This window comes from Desmodus rotundus, chromosome 8 (assembly GCF_022682495.2).
Source record: "Desmodus rotundus isolate HL8 chromosome 8, HLdesRot8A.1, whole genome shotgun sequence".
Taxonomy (NCBI): domain Eukaryota; kingdom Metazoa; phylum Chordata; class Mammalia; order Chiroptera; family Phyllostomidae; genus Desmodus; species Desmodus rotundus.
The window spans coordinates 21,084,613-21,100,647 of NC_071394.1; the positions used below are offsets into that span (position 1 = coordinate 21,084,613).

Genomic DNA, 16,035 nt, shown 5'->3' on the forward strand with positions numbered 1-16,035 from the left:
AGGAACTAGGTTTTGGGCCAAAGAAACACAGATGAATAAGGTATAGTCCCTATATTCACAAAAGATCACAGTTCTTTTTTTTTAAAGATTTTATTTATTTATTTTTAGAGATAGGGGAAGAGAGGGAGAAAGAGAGGGAGAAACATCAATGTGTGGTTGCCTTTCACACATGCCCTACTGGGGACCTGGCCTACAACCCAGGCATGTGTCCTGACTGGGAATTGAACCAGCGACCCTTTGATTCACAGGGCGGCACTCAATCCACTGAGTCACACCAGCCAGGGCCAAAAGTTCACTGTTCTTAAAGGAGAAGTCAGCCGTCACTCATCATATAAGCAATTATAAAGTTTCTATGGATTTACCTAATCTAGACAGTTCATTTTAATATAAATGGAACTGTAATATGTGACCTATTGTATCTTTTTTTCCACTTAGCATGTTTTCTAGGTTCATCCATGTTACGGCATGTATCAGCACTCCACTCTTTTTTGTGGCTGAATGATATTACACTGTATGCGTATGTCACGTTTTGTGTATTCATCCATCTGTTGATGGGCATTCGAGTTGTTTGCACTTTTTGAAACTGCATAGTTCCAGACTAGATAGTGATGGTTGCAAGACATTGTAAATGCACTAAATGGCACTGAATTATATACTTTAAAATAGTTAATTTTTTGTATGTGAATTTTACTTCAGTAAAAAAAATTAGGTTTATAAAGTTGGTTTCCTTTTGTTTAAAAAAAAAATAACACGTACCTCTAACTGTGCAGAGTGAAACTGATGAGACTCCATCAGAGTTCATGGGTACCAAACTGGAAAAGAAAAAGTATGCTCCTTAAACTAGACATTTTCAGTGATAAGATCAGATGCTTTGCACATTTGACCACAGTCTGCTTCGTATATTATTCTTTGCTCTGCTATTTTCCTACAGGCCTAACATTGATTGGCTTCTTGACATGCACATAAAATCAATTAACATTCAGTCTCTGAGAATAATTCTTTTAATAGGTTACTGCTCTCACCATTTAGCCAACAGAAAGGCACTTCTTTTCACACTGCCCCATAGTTATGCAGAAAGGCATCGGTAACACTTATCAGCCCGCACGTGCCAGCAGTGAGACGTCAATAGAATTTCTAGGTTCAATCCTTTGTATACGAGGAACATATTAGCCCAACTTTCCAGTCCTCTCACAATTTTCTGAACTCAGTACCTTTTTTCTTTTTATCATGGGGTGACTTTAGAGACATCGAGTAAAAGCTCATCATGTCTCCCTCCAAACTTCCTCTAAAAAGGTGACAATGTGAATGGCAATATCAAGACTGAGAATGTGCCAGGCCAGTTCTCTTTTCCTATTTCTGGAAGTACAATGGAAAGCCGTTATTAATCTAACTCTTCTTATAAGTGTAACTTTCCCTCCAACTGCTAACTCAGCTCTCTTTTTTGTCGTTTTACTTCTTCCTGACTATGGAGATCTCATCGGAATGTCATTGTTTTACAGAAATTTCTGACCCCCTTCTTCCTCCACTATCCTTCTCCTGCACTATACTCTGGCTACACTGGCTTACTTTGAGCTCCTAGAACATGCAAAACTCACTCCCACCTCAGGACCTGCACAGTTACTGCTGCTTCTGCTTGAATATTCCTCTTCCACAATGTCGTGTGGCCGCCCTTTCTTCAGCATTTGAGCCTCAAGTCATTTGGTACCTTTTCATGATGAGCCTCCCTGCTGGGCAGCCCTCTTGGTCACACTCTACCACAGCGCCCTGTTTACTTTTTATTTTCTGTATCCTCTAACAAAATCGGATGATCCTTAACATAGGGACTCTGTCTGTAACGTTCACAGCTGTTTTCCCGGAGTTTAGAATAGTGCTGGAGCAGATAGTAGATGCACAATTAATGCCTTGGTCTACTGACTAAGCAAGTAGCAAGCACTCATCACGTGATTGACGGCGACACCACTCCTTGTAACAGAGGATGCTGGGGAATATCGGGTATGTAAGTATGTATGTATATATATATATATATGTGTTTGCACACAGCATGTTGCTTAGGGTTTTGCTGGGGGGAGATGAGCAGGTTATAAGTTCAGTTTTGATATATTGATTTTGTAGTGTTATTGATATCCCAAGAAGTGATATCAGGTAGGCAATATTGTATGTGAGACTGGACTGAAAAAATGAGAGGTTTGGTCTAGAGATAAATTCATGAGCCTTCTGCTTCCTAGTGCTTATTAAAGGTAGACAGGGATAAGATCATCCAGGAATAGACAGAAGAATAAGAAGAGGGGATGAAAGTAAGAACGTTTGACATGGGAAAGGGAGCAGACAGGAGTGGTCAGTAGGCAGGGAGGGCGATGATGCCAGTGTGGTGCCCTGTTGAAGGAGTTGTTACGGGCCGAATGTTTGCATCCTCCAAAACTTCATAAGCTGACGCCCCAACCCCCAATGTGATGGTATTTGGAGGTGGGGAAATAATTAGGTGATTATCTCCCTTGGGAGTAATTAGGTTTAAATAAGGTTTAAATGAGGTCATAGGGTGAGGCTCCTATGATGGGATTAGTGCCCTTCTAAGAAGAGGAAGAGATACCAGAGCTTTCTCTCTCCTCTTTTACACAATGATGAGGTCATGTGGGCACATGAGTCAGGTGCCCTCTGGAAGCCAGAAAACATGTCCTCACCAGAAGTTGAACCGCTGACACCTTGATCTTGGACATCCAGCCTCCAGAACTGTGAGAAATGCCTGTTGTTTAAGCCACTCAGTCTGTGGTACAGGAGGCCAAGCTGACTAACAGAAGAGTGTTTCAAGCAGGAGGGCATTGTACGTGTGAGATGCTTCTGAGTCTGGAGTCAGATGAGGACTGAAAGGTATACACGGAATTTGGCCCCAGGGAAGTTGCTGATACCCTTTGTCATAGTTGTTTTCCTGAAATGCTGAGGCCAGAATTCAGACTCGGGAGTCAGAGATAAGAACATCAGGACTATGAGTGCTTGGGAGTCACGTACACACACAAGACTAGTTTTGCTATATGTGTGACCTTGGGCAAGCCTCATACATTTTCCAAACTTCATCTTTATAATCTGTAACTTGAGCTCCTTATACTTATCTTGAAGGTATGTTGTGAGGATTGCACGATACATCATGGAGAAATACTTAGAACGCCATGAAGTCTCTATAAATGCAGATTCCTTTCACTTCTCCCACTTCAGAGCTTTTAAAATAAATCTGTGGACCAGAACCAAACAAATGGCTCTACACAAGGACTATATGGGAAGTTTTGCTAAATGTATGATAAAATACTATATGTAAAAACAGTAATTTCCATAGAGGTATAGAAATTGCATAAGAGTTATAAATGTGTACACACACACACACACACAATTCCCTATGCGCAGTTGAAAATCCATGTATAATTTTGACTTCCCAAAAACTTAACTGCAGTCCACGGGGGATTGGTTTTCCGGACCCTCCCCCAACCCTCATGGATGCCAAAATCCAAGGATGCTCAGGTCCTTAACATAAAATGATGTAGAAAAATGCATGTAGCTGGGCCTCCACATCTGTGGATTCCTCACTATGGACAAGAAATACTATTTTCCATCTGTGGTTGATTGAACCTATGGGTGCAAAACCCAGAGATGTAGAAGGCTGACTGTATATTTTTTTAAATAAGTTCAGTCATAAGTGGACTCAGACAGCTCCTTATTTATTATTCTTCCTGCAGGCACCACTCTACATGTTTCTTTATTGACTCTCTCTCACAGCAGACTGCATTTCTTCACTGGTAAAGATTGCAGTGAGTCTGAATCCTTCAAAATGGCCACAATCACTTCCAGTTTATAACGCCAGTTCAGACCTGCTGTAGTTGTTGTAAATTTAGATGTTCATTCTAGATTTCCACTCTAGGAATGCTGAGCAGAAATGACTATATATTCTGTTGTTTCCAATATCTTGTTTTGACTACAAATTCTGAGTGCTCCAGGCACATGCCGAATACTTCAGAAACTGTAGCTCCGTTGGCATTTTACATTTCATGGCCTCCCAGTTCAGGTATTCCTCTGAGTGTAGAGGACATCTGCTATACGGGCCACTTCCCACCGACTCCATTTTCCTTGTAAGGAGAAAGCAAAGGTAGCATGTCCCTGTTCTTTAGAGCGCCATTAGCCAGGGCAGGAGCAAATGTCTCAGGACCACTCAACCTGAGGCCCCGACATGGGACTGTGAATCTTTAGCAAGGAACACAATGACATAAGTGACCATTCAGATTCTTTCACAGAATCAGCAATAGTGAGAGCAGCGGCTCTAGGCCATCCGGTTTGGGCTAAAAGAATTTGGCTTCTCCCTCTCAGCATAGCGGTGACTTCATACCTAGTCTCCATGGCTGGTTCTCTATCCTCCCATTGATTCTGTGACTCCTACTAGCCTTGGATATTTATATATTTTTTCATAAATATATATACATTTTTCTTTTTTTTTCATTAACATTAACAAGTTAGTTTTTGTTACCTGCAACCAAAACATTCCTTACTAATAGAGAGGGACATCTTCCTGTGAGGGACCCAAGTAAGGACCAAGCAACTGTGCTTAGTGTCTGAGCTGGCACTTCCTAAAAGAATTATTTGTTACTCTTGGCGAATTTCAGGGGGAAAAAAATCCACCGCCTTGCCAGAGCTTCTGTTGCCAGTGACTATCACTCCAGGGGTATTCTCCTGGGAAAAAGAACATTTTTCTCTTAAAAAAATAAAAGCAAGCATTGCAATTTAGATTGTCACTGTATTTAATAAAGGGGAAATGGTATTATTTTACTGGTAATTATTTTTTTTTAAAAGCCTCGCTTAAAATGTCAGCTGGACTCTGTTTATTGGAATGTATCAACACATTAGACAAACTTAGCCTTGTCGATTTACCCAGGACAGCTAAGCTGACGAATCTCAGTTGAGCCTGTTACAAACTTGGCTCTGACTTGTAAAAATGTCTATTTTGAGGCAAGACTGAGTAGAACTATATACGATATATGTATTTGCCTGCCTCTAATGAGAGACACAGGCATGTGAAAAAGTTGTTTACCCTTCGAGCACCAAACATCACACTGAGTTCACCTCTGAAATGTTAAAATTTGGAGCCATTGGGCTGTTATCTACAGAGAGAAAAACAATACTGTGGCTTCAGGAGAAATGGATAGGAGGGAGTGAAATGGGAAGAAAAACACCAACAGGAATGATAAACTGGGTTTTAATGACAAAGTCACTTTGCCAACTGTAACTCGGGTGCTGGGTAAGCTGATCTGACTTCATTAGGTGACAGCCAGCCTTGCAAAGCCATCATCATCCTGGAAGAAAGCCATATGTGTTGGTTGCACAAATGGACATTGATTTTTCAATAAACTGGAACCCAAAGCCAACATCACTCCAATGATATCTTTTCTCAGGAGAGAGAATTTCTCGCTCACGCCTGGCACCATGTCTCAGCTCTTCTATTACAAGAATTACATGGGTGAAGCAGAGTAGAAAACATCAGCTCACTTAAGCCATGTGATAAATGAGGCAATTAAGTCAATTAGATGCACAGTTACTGAGTTATATCTGTTTTGCTTTGTAAAATACAACTTTAAATAGGATCATCTGTCTTACCATACTTGACAGCATTAGAATTCTGTGGGGCAGAAATAATGTGGTTCATTACTCTATGAAAACAGTGCCTACTCTCCAAACTGGATAAAGTAACCTTGGTCTTTAAGTTAGAGGCTGCCATCCCTTAACTCTTTCTCTGCAAGAAGGCAGAATACATTTTGTACTTGCTGTTTGTCCACATTGCTTTAGATCTATGGCTTTTTGACTAGTCATCATGCGGTTGGGGGATTAACAGACAGAAGGTTAATGTTTTTCAGTGCATGATTTATCAGGTCCATCTCTCTCTGAAAGAAGAGAGTGTGTGTAGTTGTAGCAGATTTACGTTGTCCTGGGAAGAATCGCTTGAGCGACTTCATGATGAAAACTTAAGCAAGCACCCTTGTGTAAAAGAAGAGTGCCAGAACCTTTAGTGGCGTAATTAAGTGCTATGCAGCACCACACTCTCCCCTTGGTATGCAGAACTTGCCACTGGGGAGGAGATGTATACATGTGCAGAGGAGCCAAGGAGCCTTCTGGGAGAGATGGGCATAATGAGAGCTTTTGCTTTTGGAGGATCAACACTTCTAAGGCCTTCAGTGGATTGTGTGTGGGCAGAACACGAGGGGCACCAGGGGAAACTAACCATGAATGAAGGCAATATCGGATAGAGGTTTATCAGGACATTTCTCAGAAGGCAAATTATTTTACCTTTGCCCTCCACAAATTATATTTTCTTTGTTTTAAAGTAGTGAACCAACTAAACTTAGTAAACCATTTAAAAGTCAGGATGTTTCACATATAAACATGGAGGACTTTGGCCAGGGCAAATGGCTGGCACTTCGCTTTCCAAAGCCTACCACTCACATATATAGCCTTTCTCCCTGCCTCATTCATTTCTTCTACTTTCTGGAACCCCTGCAGGCAGTTGAGGTTGGTCTTCACCTTTTGTCAAATAGGAGAGGGTGCTGATTCTGTCACAGAATGGAGTTGAGACTGGAAGCTCCTCCTAACCTGGCCCCCCGGGGGTATGGTTGAGAAATGTTGAACTGAGTTGCAGCCTTGGGAACACTCTGGGTTGAAACTGAATGTGTGAGTTGTGATCTCACACACTAAGAAGTGAGGATAGAGCAAGGGCACCTTTGCAGGTGAGGGCAAGGACATCGGACATGGATTTTTGAGATAGAATTGTGGTCAAAGAGTATGTAAATCTTAATTTTGAAAAATATTGTCAAATTGAACTCAGAAAGGTTGAGTCAGGTTAAATATTTACCAGTGGTTCATGAAAGCACAAGTTTACATATCAGTCCACACTGGATGTTACTGATCTTTTTATGTTTTGCTAATCTGATGGGGAAAAATTATGATGTTGATAAGGATAGTCCTGAATTCTGGTGAGTGTAAGTATATATTTTCACATGTGTGCGGACTGTTTGCATTTTTTAAAGACCTGACAGGTTATAACTATTGCCCATTTTTCTTCTTTTTTTTTGCTTTTCCTCATTGAACTGTGAGGAACCCCTAGGTGGTTCACCTTTCTCTGTTGCAAATCCTTCCTTCCAGTCTGTCACTTGCCTCTCGACTTTGCTGTCAGTGGTCTCAATGTGCAGACTGCTCATTTTCGTTTAGAAAAGCCGTTACTGTATTTCATGGCTTCGGGGTTCAGTGTCTTTCACAGATTCTCTCAGCTCTATGATCATCGAAACAACCTTCTGTAATTTCCTTTAATAGGTCTGTAGGATTTTGCATCTGATCATTTAATAATCCAAAAGTTGTTTTTATGTTTGCTGTGAGGGGTAGGGATAATTTTGAAAACCGATGGATAGCTGATGACCTCAACACCATGTGCTCATTATTTGAAATCCTAACTATAACCTCAAATTAATAGTTGTTATTTTGCTTTTTGTTTCATTTTGAGATTCCATAAGGTCCCTTCCTTGTTAGAGACCTGGGGCTGCTGATTCCTCACCACCCTCTCTCTTTCTGCATTCCTCCAAAGTTGGCCATAGACACTTAGAGTTCAGTAAGAGTAAAAATGCGTGGCATCGGGTTCACACTGGCTGAGTGGTGACCGGGACTGTCCCCCAAATCTAGATCTTCCAATATATTGTGTGAGAGGATGTATTTGACGTGGGGCCAAAAGGAAGCTTCCTATGTCCTCCCTACAGATATAGATCTTAGGATCTGACTGTGGGGAGGATGAGATCCATGAAGCAATTACTTAAGCAGCCCAGGGAAGAGAATGCCAGCACCCCAAACCTCCCTCTAAGGAGGAGTAAAAATTCTCTTCTCAAAGAAAAAGTAAGAAACACAGGTATGACTATACTTCCCAACTTATACTTTCATGGTTGATCTCTCTCCGTACTTCCTTCTTAGGACATCTTTCCATAGTTCTCTCTCAGATAAACTGAAAAAACCTCATTACTTTTATTTAAAAAATCTTGATGGGGTATTCATTTGTATTGCATTTAATTTACATATTTATTTGGATATAATTAACATATTTACACTATTGCTTTTCTTATCCTAAAGCTTGTTTATTCTAGCTTTTTATATATACTTTAGTAAAAATGCATAATTTTCCCTAAAAAGATCTTGTGAATTTTGCAAAGTATAATCATGGGTATTTTAATAATTTTTATTGCTGTTGAGTTGGATTTTTTCTTTCATTTTCTATCTAATTAACTTTTTACTTATATATATGAGAAAGTGATTGATTTCTGTATGCTGACATTGTACCAACCTGTATTAGTAAAATCGTTTCATTCCTTCTCTCAGACAATTCTATTATATGCAAATAATAAAATTTTGAGTCACTTATTCCAATATTTCTATTTCCTTTTCTTCCCCTGCTGTATTGGTTAGAACTCCCAGTTCCACTGGCCATGATAGTATTAGGCATCCTTATTCTGGTCAAGACCTCAGTGAGAATGCTTCTAATGCCTCACCATTATGAGCTTTGCTAAGTTTTTCTGACAGATTTTTAATTAAATTAAGAATAAGCCTTTTTTTTAAGTTTAACTTTATTAATAATAATATTGATTCATGAAAAGTGCCTTTTGTAATAAATCTTTTAATCTAGATGAATTATATAAGTAGATTTCTCAATGTAAAACCACTATTGCACTTCTAGAATAAATCCTATGTGGTCATTTATATTATTTTCTGAAAAAAATTCTGGTTTTAGTATATGTGCTGCCAAAGTAAACATGGAAAATTTCTGGTTCTAATTTGTGATTATTTAACTTAAGGTACTTGTAAATAAGGTTAATCTATATAGGTCCCCATTTTTTTGTTTGTTTTCTGGTTTTGTAATAGGGTTATGCAGCTTAATTGAGTTTTGAAGTTTTCAACATTTTTAATGATTTGAAAACTTTATTTAACTAAGTAACTATCTTTTCTCTAAAAGTTTGACTAGAATGTGGATATAAATTTATTTTAAGCTAGTGTCTTTTATAACAATAGATTTTTAATATGGTCAATGTATGCAATTTTTACCTCTTCTCAAGTCATTTAAAATAATTTATACTTTCTTAGAGAGTTGTTCATTTCTTTGTTTTTATTATTTTGGGGACAAAAAGTTATGCTTAGTATTCTGTCAAGATTATTTTAATTGAGTTCATTGGGGTGATACTGGTGAAAAAAATTATAGAGATTTCTGGTGCGCAATTCTATAACACACCACCTGTACACTGTATTGTGTGTTCACCGCCCCAAGTCAGTCTCCTGCCATCACCATTTACCCCCCTCTATACCTTCTTCCACCTGCCCTCGGCCTGCCTCCCACTGGCAATCACTATACTGTTGTCCACGTCCATGAGCTCCTTCTCTTTTTAATGCCTTTTTGCTCAATCCCTCCACCACCCCCCACCCAGACCCTTTCCCCCACTGACAGCTGTCAGTCTATGAGTCTGTCTCTATATTGGCTTGTTAGTTCATTCTGTTCATTAGGTTCCACATATAAGTGAGATAGTATGATATTTGTCTTTCTCTGACTGGCTTATTTCATTTAGCATAATGTTCTCCAGGTCCACTCATGCTGTTGCAAGGGGTAAAATTTCCTTCTTTTTTATGGCCAAGTAGCATTCCAGTATGCAAATGTACCACTGCTTTTTCATCCATTCATCTACTGATGGACACGGCCTGCTTGCAAATCTTGGCTATTGTAAATAACGCTACAATGAACATAGGGAGGCATATGTTCTTTTGAATTAGTGTTTTGGGTTTCATCGGATACATTCCCAGAAATGGAACTGCTGGGTCTTAAGGCAGTTACACTTTAAAAAAAATTATTTTATTGTTGTTCAATTACAGTTGTCTGCATTTTCTCCCCATCCAAACCCACCTCCCTCCCTTGCTTCCACCCCCACCTTGGTTTTGTCCATGTTCCTTTACAGTAGTTCCTGAAAACCTTTCTCCCCACTGTCCCCTCCCCCCTCCCCTCTGGCTATTGTTAGATTATTCTTAACTTCAATGACTCTGGTTATATTTTGTTTGCTTTTTTCTTTTGTTGATTATTTCCAGTTAAAGGTGAGATCATATGGTATTTGTCCCTCACCCCTGGCTTATTTCACTTAGCATAATGCTCTCCAGTTCCATCCCCTAAAGCAAGGGACATAAAGGAAAGAATAAACAAATGGGACCTCATCAAAATAAAAAGCTTCTGCATGGCTAAAGAAAACAGCATTAAAATGAAACGAGAACCAACTGTATGGGAAAACATATTTGCCAATGATACATCAGACAAGGGTTTGATCTCCAAAATATATAAAGCACTCACACGACTCCACTCAAGGCAGTTTCATTTTTAATTTTTACCCCTAGCTATATTTTCCTTGCCATTGAAATTAGAGAAAATCAGGTAAATTTAATTACAAACCACACTATCTCTATCTGGGTTTATAGAGCTTTGAAATCTTTTAATCTAACTCTATTATAATGCTTTCATTTATTTATTCAAAGTATATGTCTGAATTAATAATATTCAGTGCCTACTGTGTACTGCAGGCTGTGCTATGTGCTGGGGACACAGCAGTTAACCAAATAAACACGGTTCCTACCCTTATGAGTCTTACAGTCTTGGTGGAGGAAACAGACATTAATCTGACCGAAGTAGGTAATTTTTAATTGTTCTATGAACTTTGAAGAAAGAAAAAGGTGATAGGAAAGAGAATAATTTAGATAGAGGAATCATAGAACATGTCTTTGAGGAAGTGAGATTTAGGTTGGAATGCTGATAGATGTTAGGTAGCCAAAGCATGCAGGCAGGTCAGTGGGGTCGACGGGAATAGCACAGCAAAAGCCTGGCAGTGAGAACGGCCCTGGTCTGCTCATTAAACATTAAAAGATGATCAGTTAAGAAGATACGAAATTAAGCAGTAGCGGGGGAACAAAGCTGAGCATGAGGAGCCTGTAGCTGCAACCAGCAATTTTGGATTTGATCCTAAATAAAATGGGAAACCACTGAAAGGTTGTACTCTCAGGAATAACGCAATGTAATCCACATTTCTGAACGACCCATCTGGTTTCAATGCAGAGAACAAACTGGAGCAGAGCAGCGATGGAAACAAGAAGAGTAATTGGAAATTGTTGACATATATCATGCAAGAAATAATGGTGGCTTAGGCTACAGTGGTAGAGGAGAGATGGCGAATGTATACATGTTTGAGGCATTTCATAAGATAAAATCGGTATGACAAGGCGATGACTTTTCACTGTGGTAAGATACATTGCAACCTAACATTTACCATTTTTAACCATTTTAAGTGTAGGATTCACTGGCATTTAGTACATTCACAATGTGTGCAACCATCACCACTGTCTAGTTCCAGAATATTTTCATCACCCTAACAGAAAGACTCGTATTTGTTAAGCACTGACTCCTGTTATGGGCTGAATTGTGTCCCTCCACCAAATTCATCTTTTGAAGTTCTAACCCTAAGTACCTCAGAATATGACTGCATTTGAAGATAAGGCCTTTCAAAAGCAGAAATTAAGGTAAAATGATGTCATATGGGTAGACCATAATCCAATATGACTGGTGTCCTTGTAAAAAAAGAGTAGATTATGGGGAGAAAAGGCATACAACTGTAACTGAATAACAATAAAAATCTTTTAAAAAAGAGTAGATTAGAACACGGACACGCCCAGAGGAGAGACCATATAAAGAGAGAGGAGAAAGCATCCACGTAGAAGCCCAGGAGACAGGACGCAGAGGAAGTCAGCACCGCCAGCACTTGCTCTCAGACGTCCAGTTTCCAGAGTATAATAAAAGAAATTTCTTCTGTTCAAACAACCTTGTCTGTGGTACTTTCTTATGGCAGGCCTAGCGAACTAATGGATTCCCATTCCTTCTTCCTTCCAGCTCACAGAGGCCACTTCTTGGCTTTCTGTCTCTGTGGGTTTGCCTATGCTGGGTATTGCCTACAAAGTGAGTCATGCAATATAGGCCTTTTTTATCCAGCTTCTTTCACTTAACATGGTGTTTGCAAGGTTCATTCATGTTGTGTCATGTATCCATATTTTATTCTTTTTATGGCTAAATAATATTCCATTGTATAGATACATCACTTTTTAAAACATATTCATTAGTTGATGGTTGATGATGACTTTGATGTAAGAAATGAAGGAGAACGAAGTGTCAAGGGTGACTTTTAGGTTTCTAGTTGGAAAACAAGTGAATGGATGCCATTTATTGAGGTGGGAATGAATGGAGGAAGAATATCTTAGATAGAAGATCTGAGAAGCTTCTGTCTACAAAGGGTTAACAACTAGTCACTTGGCCTAGGTAGATCTGAGTCCTCCCACTCCGATCCCCTCTCTCTTCCTCTAACGAATCAGCATGGGTGAGATCATTCAAACCATTTCAGTGGTTTCATCCATTTGCCTTTTCCCATGAACCAAGTGAAATTATTCTTGGTCACTTCTAGCCCAGGAATATGCCCTCTGGCCAATCAAAAAATTCCCTAGACAAACACAAACTCTGGGTAAAGACTTTCCACATATGAACATAACTGACTTTAAGTACTAACCCATCCACAGTATTAAAATTCTATCAACTAACCATGTGATCCTTTCTCGTGGTCTTCCAGAACACTCCAGTTATTTTTAAGCAGTATATTTTTCTAATTATGAAAATAATAAGTGCACATTTTAGAAAATTTGGAATATATAGGAAGGAATATAAAATAAAATAAAAAATACTTATGATATCTCCACCCCACAGGTAAGCACTGCCACATTTTGCAATTTCATTCTGTAAATTTTACAGAAATATCTCTCTACACTCAGAGATTGTACTCTTCTCCAGGAGAAAGGCAGCATAAAAATGGGCTTCCTATTTGGAATCTACATATAGCCATGGTGAAAGTACTATCCACTGTGATCTCTTTCTAGGCTATGATAAATTTAGGGCACCACTGCAAGCTGGTGATAGAAATAAAAGTAAAATGTCAAAACTTGTATCATTGTAGCTTGTCACAACTCATCTCTATTGCAGGTATCCTTAAAGGCAAGTCTTCATTTAAAAATCCTGGGAAGACCTGGGTTGATCCAATCTCCTGGCTCCAAAGCCAATTAGCCATATGTGGTCTCATGCCCAAGTGAAAATAAAATGCTGATCAGTACAGGAAGATGAATTTTGTGGCAAAAGCACGAGGTCAAAGTAACTGTTATTACTTGTCAATGTCCCCTCTTGCCACGAGGTAATGGTGGAAACATGGCTAGAGTTTGAGCCACTTCTGGAAAAAAGTCCTCTGGTCAGATTGCACATGATTCATTTGTTTTGGAAAAGGTCAAAATACCAAGGTTGTTTTGAAACTCATTTTAACCAAAAATCATTTTTTCACATTAAATTTAAGCTATTATATTTTCAAATATTTTACAACACATTTCTAGGTCACTGGTATACACAGAACCTTTTACATGTTATGTTTATTTTCCTTATTTAAAAATATTCTGTTTAAGCCCAGGCCACGTAGCTCAGTTGGTTAGCGTGTCGTCCCATTACACCAAGATTGTGAGTTCGATCTCCAGACAAGACAGAAACAACAAGGAACCAATGAATGCCTAAATAAGTGGAATAGCAAATCAATGTCTCTCTCTCTCTATCTAAAATAAAAATATTGTTTTATTTTGGAAGATTAATATTTTTGTGTTCATGGTCAGTAGTAATACAGTTTTTACTTACTTAAAATTTTGCAAAAATAAAGGTTTGAGTGACTAATTCTTAGGAATCACTGAGATGAAAAACTAGATTATATTCCTGTCTCTCCATGATGGATTTACCCTAGGCCATACCACAAATTGTCTCCCAGAAAATGTATTCATCTCACAAATTTTACCTGAATAACATTCTTGTCTTCTAGCCTACAAGAGTGAGATGCTGGATTTAAGAGATTTATGATGACATATTTCCCAGCTAAAGATTAAACTATAAATTTTAGTTGCTTGAAGAAATAATTAGTTGACCTTTATAATGTTTTGATTTACATTTTGGTGTCTGTAACCAAAGAAAAGGTTAACTGAAAATTTTACTGCAGCACCTGTAAGATATTTCTAACCAAGTTCATAAAAATTCACTGATTCTTTCATTCAGTTACTCAACAACTCTTTTGTGCCAGATGCTGGTTTTAACAGAGCGAGCAAGAGGTCATCATTCATTCTTTCAGCCATTAATGTCCATTGGCACCTACTATGTTGTCAAGCATTGTCTTAGTTGATTGAGATATATCAATGAAAAAATTTAGACAAAATTACAGCCCACTAGGTGCTTGCAACCTAGCTAGGGGGAGGAAGGGAGTTAAATAAATGATAAACATAGTATATAGGTATTGTATGCTATGCGTTTTGTTAGAAGGCAAAAAATACTACTGGTGGTGAGCGGAAGGATTGAAATTTTAAATAGGATTATCATAGAGAGCTTTGTTGGGAAGATGATAAGTGAGCAAAGACTTGAAGGAGAAGAGGGGGTGAGTCATTTGCATACCCCGTGGGCAGAGGGAACAGCCTATACAAAGGCTCTGAAGTAGGATGGACTGTACCAGGCTCTGAAAGGAGGCTAGTGTATCTAGAAAGGAGTGACTAAGAAGGGTAGTCATAGGAGACGAAGGTACAGAAGTCAGGGGGAAGATCAGGTAGGGTCACAGTGGAGGGATTTTGGCTTTTATTGTGAGAGAGATGGGTATGCATTGGAGGGTTTTGAGTCACGAAATGACATGAGCTTTTAAAGTCCCCAGAAGTGTTCTTCCAAAGGGATTTGGTATCCTGCATGTGGACTCCAACTCACTGACTTTCCACTTTCCTTTCCTGCGATGCAAGCAAGCCTTTCTTTCCCTTCTCCTCGATGATAACTCTCCCTTCAAATATCCTCCCCTTTCACATTCAGTATTCCTCCACCTTTTACACGCCTTTTAGAATTTGCATCTCCTTTTGAAAAAAGCCAATTTATCATTTTCTCTGCCTATCCTTTTTGTCTTTCTTTTTTATTTCAAGTTATTTTGCTTCTACAAAGAATATGTATGATGTTACCTCATGGTCATAATTCCTCATACTAAACTCTATGAAATATCACACGTTCCCACCCATTTTCCAATGAGTTCTCTGGAACAGACATCCTCTGGGATGAGTATTTTAACAACTGTAGACAGCCTTGGCCTAAGTCTAGGCCCCACTGGGCTAAGGGCAGGGTAGGCACACACACCATTTCCTAATGTATTCTTAACTGCTGTGTCATGTCCTCTGAGTTTCTGTGTCACCACTTCTAACTTTAAACATTTCTGCCATTCAGCTCCCTGAGTGACAAATTGAAAAGATATGGGTTTTTTTGTTTTGTTTTGTTTTGTTTTTCTACATTTAATTTCCATGTACTCTGGAAACAGATTGAGGTTGTGACCAGAATTACTTTGAAGAGCCTGTAATATTGTATAGAAACAGAAACAGAAACATTCATTGAACACTTAATTCTCTGGGGTCCTCTAATTGGGATTTTAAATTGTTTATTCAATGGGCAAAGATGGCAGCACAGAGGGTTTCCTGTTACATTTTGCTAGAATGCCCATTGCACCCTGAGAGCTGTTCAGGGCTGCCACAACTCTAGTAGACAAGGAAAAGGCTTTCTCCAAGGGGACCAGAATCACAACCACATTCCAGAAATTTTTAAGCAGATCTAAGTTGCACCTTGTTTTGGTTTCAGGTCTCCCAGAAGAAGATCCTGAAATAAGAATTTAAGTTTAAGTACAGGCAATACCAAAAGGGAAGTGGGCAGCTAACACAAGAAATGGAAGGCAATCAATAAAGGATATACTATTCTAGATAACCCAGCGGACAACTGGGAGCTTATTCCCACAGGGGAACTCTGGGAAATAGTGCCAAACATGTGCCTAAGGATTATCTCATTCAAGATGCAAGGGACCTGAGATATGCGTATATATA

The 16,035-nt window shown here is 39.0% G+C and overlaps 1 long non-coding RNA gene across 1 annotated transcript in view; it reads right to left on the reverse strand.

Annotated features, from left to right (window-relative positions):
• Positions 1 to 765: 765 nt before the first annotated feature.
• The window catches only part of LOC139441116 (uncharacterized), a 99,027-nt gene continuing 83,757 nt past the window's right edge, over positions 766 to 16,035 (reverse strand). The window contains exon 3 of the long non-coding RNA XR_011651528.1: positions 766 to 812. This is a non-coding gene — a long non-coding RNA (uncharacterized lncRNA). The remainder of the gene's footprint in view (positions 813 to 16,035) is intronic.